The 12,193-nt window shown below is 36.1% G+C and overlaps 1 long non-coding RNA gene across 1 annotated transcript in view; it reads right to left on the reverse strand.

Moving 5' to 3' along the window:
* Positions 1-2,853: 2,853 nt before the first annotated feature.
* Positions 2,854-12,193, reverse strand: part of LOC149539296 (uncharacterized) — a 206,605-nt gene continuing 197,265 nt past the window's right edge. Inside the window, exon 3 of the long non-coding RNA XR_016356210.1 lies at positions 2,854-3,093. This is a non-coding gene — a long non-coding RNA (uncharacterized LOC149539296). The remainder of the gene's footprint in view (positions 3,094-12,193) is intronic.

Consider the following 12,193-nt stretch of genomic DNA (forward strand, 5'->3'; position numbering starts at 1 on the left):
CAAAAAACTAATTATCTTTCCTAATTTAACACAATTTATACATATAGCTTTTTTAAAAATAAAATAAAATAAACAACATACTAAATACTTTCCTAACCTATTTCCTAAGCATCCCCTTAAGCCTAATTTTCTATCTACTTATTTAACACCACTTAATTAAGTTCCTATATAATGTCTCACCCTTAATACCTTTCACAAATAAATAAATAAATAAACAAATAATTAATTAAAACAAACTACCCCAACACTATATCCCATACCCTATACCTACCTAACCCCTAAGACCCCCCTCCCACCCACAACTACTTCCCCCCCACCCCTTTTCTCTCTCTCTTCCCACATGGGAAGGAGGAGAAATGGGGTGACATGCCAAACATGGTAGCCCCCTAGCATTTAAAGCCCTCCCATACATGAAATTTCTACCAGGACAAGGTGGGTGGGGTTGAGCTTCTCCCTCACTCAACTTGCACTAATTTTTTTTTTTTTTAAAAGATACTTTGACATGACTTCATGCCAGGTCACCCATTTGCTAGAATAAGATGGGATATAATTTTTTTTATGAATATAATATTATTATAGTATATGCTTTTTATATAGGGGTTGTTCTGACATGATGGGGTAAAATTAGGCACTTATGTAATGATATCTCAAGGTTTGACAATTATTCAATGCATGTCAATGATTTACAAATATTATACTAGTTGTATTCAAGGTTGATATTATTTTATCTGGGCTGAATATTTTATTGGTTTATATGAGTAGGGAATACCTTTTTTTTCTCTCTCTCTCTCTCATACATTTTCTAGAGAGTTAAAATGTGCATACCTAGGTCTCTATTTTTTTGAGAGTTAAGCTTATTTTCCAAGTTTGGAATTGAGTTGATGATATTTATACATTGTATATTACATTTTAAACATAAAATATATAGTCAATCTAATGGTTTTCTCATAACAACTATGTTTCTTTTTTTTTGTTGCTATCATTCTCAATTACAAGGTTCTTTAATATGAAGCATAAATGAAATCTTTGCTAGTAGCTTCGTGAGCATCAAGAATTCTTCTTATTTATCCTTATTCATATCCATTATATGGCTATAACTGAGTACAATTCCACTATCTATCAAATACATATTCAACAACTATGTTTGTATCAAGATTGATCACGTAATGCAACTAATTTTTCAATGAGAATGAAGAATAGTAGAGTAACAAGAGTTAGTTTTATCTACATCTTACTAGGGCCTTCAATGATGCTTGACTTGTTCTTCCATAAATTAAAGTTCAAGAAAATGAAATAACAATAACAACACATTGAAATCCTCTTTCATTTCCCTCTCAAGTTTACATTAGTTTTATCTACATCTTACTAGGGCCTTCAATGATGCTTGACTTGTTCTTCCATCAATTCAAGTTCAAGAAAATGAAATAACAATAACAACACATTGAAATCCTCTTTCATTTCCCTCTCAAGTTTACATACAACACATTCATCAACATGTACATAGGGTGGTGAAATAAATATATCAAAATTTGAACAATGGAAATACTTTCTCAAAATATATATATGTCTCACAACGTCTCTATTGATGAATGGAATAAAATAAAGATAACACTCTTACAATACATTATGATCCTATAAAATGATGACAACATAACAATAACAACATAGTAGTGTCTTCTTCTCCCATGCAAAGGAAAGACTCCACAATTTTCCAAATGTCCATGACCTCAACCAAAACCTGCAAATAAGAGACAAAATGGGAAACCATGGAGGCTCACCTCCCAACCTAGGCCTCAAGGAGGCCACCCACAGAGCTTGGGGAAATAAGGGGAAAATGGTTGTACACCTTCACATTCACCTATTATGCATAACCATATCAACACAACTCAACACAACACCATACAACCCATGGCAAGGCTTGCATATAGATTCAACAATAGAATCAAGATATAGGGTGAAGGTGGGCTCTCTCCATGAGGAGAATTTCAAATCCATGAATCACACATATTCTCATAAGTAACTTTCCCTTTCAAGGTTTAACAATGTATTCCTTCTTCATACACCTCCTTATACCTCCCAAGAATGCAAGTAATCATGTAAATCATATTCCATTGAAACACATCAAAAAATTATCTCCATACATGGGAGAGTTTTCTCAACTACATGGGTGAGCCCAACTAACCCCTTCACCCTAGCATCTCTTCCCTCCCAAGGGTGAGTGATGCTTCAAACCCATTTTACACAAACAATCAACATGAAAAAAACATAAAAAACAAGATTAAAGAAAGAAATCTCATAACCTTCTCACATTCAAAACACATAAAACAAGATTCTTCACAATAACACATCTACTCCATAACAAATCCACAACGTAATAGAAGAACACCATGTAAAATCTATGATGAAATGAAGAGACACCATGAATCATGGATACCAACCTTACTCCAAGAAATGGAAAATAAGAGTTGTAGTAGAGCTCCTTATTCTCTTCCTTCAAACCCTAAATATTTCTAAAGTTAGCGAGTGGGCAAGTAGGTTTCTAGTTTGGCCATGCCTCTGTATATGACTCCCATTTTCGGATTCAATATAAAGTGCTTTTTTTTTGGAGTCTCGTAGGTCTTCTAGGCACCCTAGGGTCACTAATAGCCTCCTAACTTAAAGTATTATCATGGGTAGGGTTTATTTTCATCACAAATACACCTTAGAGCTACTTTTTGGTCCTCACAATGCTAGGTGAAGTCCAATTTCAATTTTCTTATGGTTGTAACCTTGTTTCCCTTACTAAGTCTAGGAAAAAAGTCTAATTATTAATTAAGAAGTTTAACTTGAGATAAGGTGGCTACATGATCCATCTTCGAAGAATATGTCATTTTCACATACGAGTACAAGTGTCAAGTGACACATAAGATTCACTATACATCACACCAAATTTACTCATGAAATACATACAACAAAAAGACATCTCCCATTTATAAAATAAACACATCACAATGAGGTTTATGAATCTTCTAAAGATTCACCTTCGTATTGTCATATTAACATTTGTTTATACCTTGTTTTCCTATTAAGTTTCCATGGTTCCTTTCCTGCACACTAAACTCAAGCATCATTAGTCCAATGAAAAATCACATATAAAATACATATGAAAGTAAAGGTAAATAATAATTGTGTTATTCCACCATGCACATATAACACATTCCATAATTAACTTCCTATTCTTCATCATTTACATGTAAAGAATTTAATCATTAACCCTCAAAAACAAACTGCATATTACTAACTTTCCTAACATGATCAAATTAAGCATGTGAATCACATCATAATTCCATTTCTTATCATAATAGTGAAATTTTGAATAAATATCCATTAATTCATCAAATAAGCTAATTAAGTCCTAATACATACCATAATGAAAGATCACAATATAAATATCATAAGATAAGTAGCAAAATTTACTATCCATCAAGTATCAAAATATATATGTTTAGATATCTACTCTTAAGTAACAAAATGAAAATACAATATCTATGCTATGATGGTTTAGGGTGAGGCCTCACATCCACCCCCCCAAGCATGAACTTCCTCCTAGAGTTCATCAAAAAGATAGCGGTATTGTGCTCTCATCTTTTTTGCATCCTCCCATGACACTGTGACCTCATCATAACAATCTCACTGGACTCTAACCTAGTCCAACTCTCTACCCCAAAGTGAGAGGGTCCATGGAACCAATATGCAAATGGGCTCTAAGGCTATTTGTCTGTCTAACTTCACCTACAAGGAATCCAAATCTATGAGGTGAGACTCATCATAAATATACTTCTACAATACAAAAACATGAAATACATTATGGATATGTGACAGGCTAGGTGGAAAGGCTAGACAAATTGGTGACTAGTCCTATTTGCTCCAAAATCTCAAATGGTCCAACAAAATGAGGTGCTAACTTAGAGCCCTTTCCATAATGGATTGGGATCTTATGAGGTCACACTCTCAAGAATACTCTATTACCCACCATGTACTCTCTATTTGTCCTCTTGGCATCTACATACTTCTTCTATCTATCTTGGGCCTCTCTAAGTCATTGCCTAGTCTATGTCACTTGTTATTCCATGTCCTGGACCAATTGTGTTCCAAAGGATACACTATCCTCAATCCTATTCCAACTCAAGGGCTTAATACAAGGTCTTCCATACAAGGCTTGGTAGGGTGGCATACCAATGGAAGAATGATACCCATTATTGTAGGAAAACTCAACAAGATGCAAGTATTCTTCCCTCTTAACTTGGTTATCCATCACATATATCCACAACATATCCTCTAAAATCTAATTAACCTTCTCTGTCTGTCCATCTGTCTGAGGATGATAAGTAGTATTGAAGTTGAGCCTAGTGCCCAATGCTACCTATAATTTCTTCCAAAAAGATGATGTAAACAAGAAATCTCTATCTGAGATGATCTTATGAGGAGTTCTATGAAGTCTAACAATGTTTTGCAATAACACCTATTCAAATATAGGGGCGGTGAAGCTAGTCTAAACTAGTGAAAAATGGGCAACTTTGGTGAAGATGTCAACTATCACCATGATGGCATCGTGATGATGAGAAGACATTGGAATAACAACAATGAAATCCATAGAAATAGTGTCCCACTTCCACTCCAGTATCTCATGGGGTTGCAAGAGTCCTCATGGATGTCCATGTTCTGCCTTAACCCTCTAACACTCAAGACACCTAGCTATAATATTAGCAATCTACATCCTCATACCTAGCCAATGCTATAGATGTCTTAAGTCAGCATGGAGTTTCTTAACACTAGGATGTGTTGTAAAAGGTGCTTGATGAGCCTCCAGAATAATGAACTCACACAAGTAACCTATGGAGGGTACATAGATGTGTCCTTTATGTCATAATAATCTCTCAAAATCTAATGAATAATCAGCAAATTTACCCTCAAGAGGTCCCTAAGAGTGGACTATCTAGAAATTTTTTGCATAGAATTCATTCTTTAGTAGGTGATGCATAATACGTTCCCTCAAATCTATGCCTATAACCATGGAAGTGAGCTCATGATGTCATCTACTCAAGGCATCCACCACTAAATTCTCTGTACCCTTAATGCAATGCACATCAAAATTGTACTCACATAGGAAGTCCATCCATCTCCTTTGCCTAGCATTAAGATTTGGTTGTGTGAAGATATATTGCAAGCTCTAGTGATCCAAATGAACCTAAAATCATCAACCTAGAAGAAAATGATGCCATCATGCCAATGCATGGACTACTACTACGAGCTCAAGATCATGAGTAGGGTAATTGAGCTCATGAGTCTTGAGTTTCCTAGACTTGTAAGCTATAGCTTAACCCTCTTGCATGAGAATAGCTCCAATTCTATCCAAGGAAGCATCTGTGCATATTAAAAAGTCCAATGAGGGGTCAGGTACTGCTAAAATGGGTGCACTAGTGAGTGCCCTCTTGAGCTTTTGAAAGGCCTCCTCACACTTTTTTGTCCACTCAAACTTCTTCCCCTTTCTTTGAAGAGAGGTAATAGGGTGATCTACCCTAGAGAAACCTACCACAAATCACCTATAGTATCCTACCAATCCCATAAAACTTCTAACCTCTGTGACAGTAGTAGGTGCTAGCCAATCCATGATGGCTCAGATCTTGGATGGGTTCATTGAGATCCCATCCCCTGATATCACATGAAAAAAATAATGCACTTTCCATCTAAAAAAGGCACACTTTGAAAAGCTGCCATAAAGTTGATTCTCTCTTAACTGTTGTAATACTTCTCATATGTTCTCTTCTCATTCCTTCTCATCATGAGAATAGACCAATATATCATCTAGGAACACTACTACAAACTTGTCTAAGAATGTGTAGAATACCCCATTCATGAGGCTCATAAATATAGTTGAGGCATTCGTGAGACCAAAAGGTACCACCATGAACTCATAGTGACCATGTCTTGTATAGAATGCAATTTTTTGAATGTCACTTTCCACAATACATAACTGACGGTACCCTAACTTCAAATCTATTTTGGAAAATACTCAAGCACCCTATAGCTGATCAAATAGGTCATCAATCCTAGGTAATAGGTATCAGTTCCTGATAGTTACCTTATTCAGCTGCCAGTAATCAATGCACAATCTAAGTGATCCATCCTTCTTCTTAAGAAATATCACTAGTGCTCCCCAAGGTGATACATTGGGTCAGATATGCCCCTTCTCCAAAAGTTCCTCTAGTTGAATCTTAAGCTCATTAAGCTCATGGGTGGCCATCCTATAGGGTGCTTTAGATATGAGTTTGACTCCTAGCATGAGATCAATATGAAAATCAATTGCCCTTGGTGGTGGCATTCCAAGAAGCTCTGATGGAAACACATTTACAAACTCTTGTAATATTGGGTAGTCATTGAGAGAAGGTTCCTCCCCTACATCCTCCTCTCTATCACTGATGGTGATAGCAAACAACTGACATCCCTTGTATATGCACTGCTTAAGCTACATGGTGGAAATCATATAAAGGGATACTAGCCTTTGAACCCCTAAAATCACCTTAGGTATACTATGATCATCTACACACTCAATCCTCTTCATTCTACAATCCATCTTGGCACTATGGGCACTAAGCCAATCCATGCCAAGGACTACATCATAGGATCCCAAGGGAGTAATACATAAGTCTAATGTGGTGAACAAGTCTCCAATCTAGATCGAACACTCATGGACCAATGAATCAACTAACATACTAGCCCCTAAAGCTAACTCAACCTCCTAGTCAACATCTGGTCTAGCTGCGACTTGCCTACATCGCTTCACTACAAATGGGGTTATAAAAGTGTCTATAGCTCCAAAGTCAAATAGTATAGTAACCTCATATCCTTTAATCATACCTATAGCCTCAATTACTATGGCCTAGTGCTTGACCTGACAACTATCAACTGCTGTAACCACCCTATGAGATCTACCTATATCACCTACTATAGGCTCAAAGGTGGCTCCTCACTAATTACCTACTACGGTATGCTATGGAAACTCTTATGCAATATGACCCATACCACCAAAAGTATAATGTGGCTCATGGGTCTAAATCTATACTCCCTATGGCCTATTTTGCTGCTGACCCCCAGTCTTGCTAGATCTACTAAAGCCTCCCTTAGAGGGTTGTTGAGTCTTGGCTAGCTATGTATACTAGTTCTGTGGCCTGTAATCATGTCTGAGACCTTGTGTCTACCACTATTTGAGCTTAGATCCCTAGTAACCTTGAGATGACCTCTATCTAGTGTCTTGCTAACCTCTCTATTATGTCTATGGGACCTTTGAGGACCCTATTGAATGACTTTGATTACCCTTCCAAGAGGGTTTCTATTGTGCTAGCTAATGGGAGGGATTTTATTTATGAGACCTATCCCAAGATTCTTGTCTAGTACAAATGTCTTTGGCAACCAATTTCATCTCAAGTGCCTCTCTGAAGGTGGTAGGAAATGCTAACCATACTGATCCTTGGAGAGATAAGTTAAGGCCCTTAATGAACTAATGGATGCATAGATTCTCATCTCTCATGTACTCCACATAAGAAAGTAGCTCTAAGAACCTACTCTTATACTGGGCCACCATGAGACCCCTCTACTAAAGATCATGGAACTCCTCAACTTGCCTCTATTTAAAGTGCTCTAACAAATATCTATCTCTAAAATGGTCCAAAAAGGACTCCTATGTGAGTGTCTCTATGCCTAATCTCCTTGCAATCTCCTCCTAATGCCACCAAGTGGAGGCATCCTCTTGTAAAAAAATTATGGCTAGTCGTGCCCTTAGATTTCTCCCATGGGTGCACAATCCAAAGCACCTCTACAAAATCTGTAGCCATGTATCTGCACATGTGCCATATGTGGTACCAATGAATATGCATGGCTTAAGTCATAGTAACTCACTAATCTCATCCCCAATATCTTGAGGTGCTCTCACTGGTGCTCACTATAATGTAGGGGGTGGCTCCATTTGGTGTATTAATGCTTCCTCTTGATCCTCTACAAGTCTGGGTGGGGGAATTCTACTCCTTTCCCTAATATTGGCCCCATCCCCCTTTGCATCCTATTGTCCTAGCTGTGGAATGATAGGTGGTAACCTCTGCTGCACTACCTAAATAAGATTATTGATAGCATTCAAAACTTGATCAAGGTTTGGAGGTTGCCCAGTGGGGGTGCTTCCACATTCTATCCTAAATCCTCTTGGCCTACTTGGTTTGCTCTAGGACCTATGGTCCTCTATTGACCATTGCAAGTGACTATGGGCATCCTACATAGTTGCAATTCATAGGTTAGATGCAATGGGTTAGGCTCCTATTGTCATAACCAAAAGCTCTAATACTAGAATGAAATATCACAAGGTAAATATCATCAGATAAGTAATAAAATTTACTATCCATCAATTATCAAAATATATATGTCGAGATATCCAATCTTAAGTAACAAAATAAAAATACAATATCTATGCTATGATGAGTTGGGGTGAGGCCTCACAGAGAAGAACCCACCTCACTAATTTATGCATATAAAAGGAGTTGAGGTACACATGGCCATCCAATATGAGATGGAGGCTCTTATAGTAGACAACCATTTATATTTATGCTTCAAATCATTAGAACTAAACCACAAACAAAAGAAAAGAAAAGATTATGCCCCCAATCCTTGCTTCTCTAGATAAAAATGACATCATCAATTTGCTCAAGGAGACATGATAAAGTGAAAGCAAAAAAACAAAGAAAAGCTCAATACATCCAATCAAATTCATCATTTTGAGTTCAAGTTTTTGTGTTACAGGATTGATGTCAAGTGTCAATGTTTAGAACATATATGAAAGAAATATCTTTAGTAAGAGGATGACAATGGATAGACATAGTTAGAAAAACTAGTGACTAAAGACAAAGAGGAATCTTCAATAAGAAGAGCCTTAGTAAGAAATTGAGTGATAGTAGATGGAAACAATTAGATCAACTGGTGACTGACACAAGAAAGATCTTATATGAGAGAAATCTCAAAAGTGACATGAGTGACAGCAAGTAGACACAGTTAGAACAACTAGTGACTAACATGAAAGATGTTTCGTAAGAGGAATCTCTAAGTGACACTAGCAAGAGTAGATAGACATAGTTAGACTAATGCGAGAGATGTTCTATAAGAGGATTCTCTAAGTGATACTAACAAAAGTAGACAGACATAGTTAAAATAACTAGTGACTAATGTGAGAGATGTTCCATAAGAGGAATCTTTAAGTGACACCAGTGACAGTAGACAGACATAGTTAGAACAATTGGTGATTAATGAGAGAGATGTTCCATAAGAGGAATCTCTAAGTGACACTAGCGATAGTAGATAGACATAGTTAGAACAATTGGTGACTAACATGAGAGATTTTCTATAAGAGGAATCTCTCTGTGACACTAGCGACAGTAGAAAGACACAATTAGAGAAACTAGTGACTGATGCAAGAGAGATTCCTATGACATTGCAAGGGTTACCCCCAAGTTATGACAAGATTCAATCCATGGATACATGAGCAAAAGTAGTAAACAAAAGAAAGAAAGAAAATATACATAAGCCAGAAGATGCACTACAGAATATAATATTTTGAACAAGAGGCACCTATTTACTAGGTTTTCACCTTCTTGGTAGAGATTTTTTTTTTTTTGCTACCATGATGCCTATTTCTAGGTTTTCACCAATGGCACTTTTTTTGTTTTTCAATTTATTTTTTTGAATTTTTCTCTTTTTAATTTTTTTTTGTATTTTTGAGTTTTTCAAATATTTTTTGTATTACCAACACTCCTATTGCTAGGTTTTCACCAAGGTAATGATTTTTTTCAAGACTTTTTACAATTTTTAGAACTTTTTAGGACATTTAAGTATATACAGAGAGCTTCTGATATCAAATCAACTATAGAACCACTTTAGGTGGAGCATGTTGATGGGATCCTTGAGCACATCTCCCTTGGTTGTAGAAATTTGGTAAGCACTAGACCTAAATGTTGCAGTGACTATCTAGGGACCAAGCTAGTTGGGTTCAAACTCCCCCTTTTGTACTCTTTTTTGTTGATTCTTAGGGTTTTCTCTTAGAATGAGATCACCTAGTTGGAAGTCACATGGCTTAACTTTCTTATTGTAACTTCTAGATATATGTTGTTGATAATCTCAAAGATTATCACACACCACTTTTTGACGTTCATCTAATAGTTTTAGCTCTTGAAGCTGAGATATTCTATAGTCTTCATTAGTAATGAGGCCCTTCATGGAGATTCTCAAAGTAGGAATCTCAACCTCAATGGGAAGCACAAAATCCACTCCATATACTAAAGAAAAGGGCATTGTACCCATTGGAGTTCTGATACTTGTTCTCTAAACCCATAAAGTTAGATTGATCTGAAGGTGCAATCCCTTCCAGATTTACTAATTATGTAATGCAAAATCTTAAGGATCAACTTGTTGGATGATTTTGTTTAATCATTACACTAGGGATAATAAGTAGAAGACCAATCTTGCGTGATTCTAAATTTTTTACACAACTCCTTAAGATTCTTTTTTTAAACTATCATCCATTGTCAATAATAATAGAGGAAGGTACACCATACATACATATGATGTAATTCATAATGAACATAGCTATAGTTTTTCCATTTGCTATGGAAAGAAGGATTGCCTCTACCCACTTAGTCAAGTAGTTTGTAGTAGTAATGATAAACTTATGTCCATTTGAAGAGGATGGGTGAATTTGAGCCACAAGATCAAAGGCCCATTATTGAAATGGCCATAGTGTAACAAATGGAATTAGATGTATAGCTAGAGTGTGAATCAGATTTTCATGGATCTAGCATTACTTATAGGACTTAACATATTTGATCATCTCTTGCACCAGATTTGGCCAATAGTAACCAACTCTAATAAGTTTACAAGCTAGTGTCAAGCCATTTGAGTGAGATCTACAAATGCCCTGATGTACATCTATTAATGCATGTTTAGAGTTATCGAGTTCTAGATAGCTAAGGAGTGTTCCATCAAGACCTCTCCTAAACAAGTCATCAACAATAATAACATACCATGAAGCATTACAGATAAGGTGAGATTTTTCATTTCGAGTTTGACTGTCCGAAATGGTTTGGTCATGCAAGCAAGAGTATATGTGGTGGTAGTGGGATGAGTCATGTCCTACAATAGGATAGATCATCCTAGATTTAGGAGAATCATAGACAAGGTAGAGTAATGTTTCTATCAAGAACTCATGTTGAAGATCATTTTTTGGCATATGTAACAAGGAATCCAAAGTAGCCATGGCATCAGCCGCTTTGTTTTCTACCTAGGGAATCTGTTGGAAAGTGACATGAGAAAAAGTATTTCTTCAAGTCATCCACCATGTGCTTATAAGAAATCAATTTCTTATCATTTTTCTAATATACATCATTGACCTGGTTGATTATAAGCTATGAATCATCAAAGATGTTTAATTGATCCACTCTCCATTCAACTACAATCTTCATGCCATTAATGAAAGCTTTGTACTCTATAATATTATTTTTACAAGGAAACAAAATTTTGTATGCCTTACGTAGTGAGTACCTCTATGGTGTGATGAACAAGAGGCCAACACCTAATCCCTATTGTGTGAAGGAACCATCAAAGAACATCACCCAAGTTTGATGTGTAATCGTTAGAATTGATTCATCAATAAAATCAATGTTAAGTGGAAGAAGACTTTCCATTGGTGCTTTTTCTAACTAATTACAAATTGTTTGTCCTTTGATAGCCTTTCATTCAACAAACTAAATGTCAAACTTGCTTAGTATCATGATACACTTAGTCAATCTTCCTATTAGAGCTTCTTTGTTGAGTAAGTACTTTAGTGGATCAATTTTAGCAACCAATTGCGTAGTATGAGTGAGCATGTAGTGTCTCAACTTTTAAGAAGCAAAGAAAACTACCAAGCAAGCCTTCTCAATGATACTATAATCCATTTCATAAGAAATTAGTGTGCAACTTAGATAGTAGATAGCTCTTTCCTTGTTATTATTGTCTTCTTGTACTAGTAAGATACCCAAAGATGATTTTTTTGCTGATTTTGTTACAAGATGAGAGGTTTCCTATGAATAAGAGGCATCAAGATTGGTGGATTAGCAAGGTATTTCTCTATCTATGTTAAGCT

This window comes from Cupressus sempervirens, chromosome 9 (assembly GCF_028749045.1).
Source record: "Cupressus sempervirens isolate cs-2001-9-10 chromosome 9, ASM2874904v1, whole genome shotgun sequence".
Lineage (NCBI taxonomy): Eukaryota > Viridiplantae > Streptophyta > Pinopsida > Cupressales > Cupressaceae > Cupressus > Cupressus sempervirens.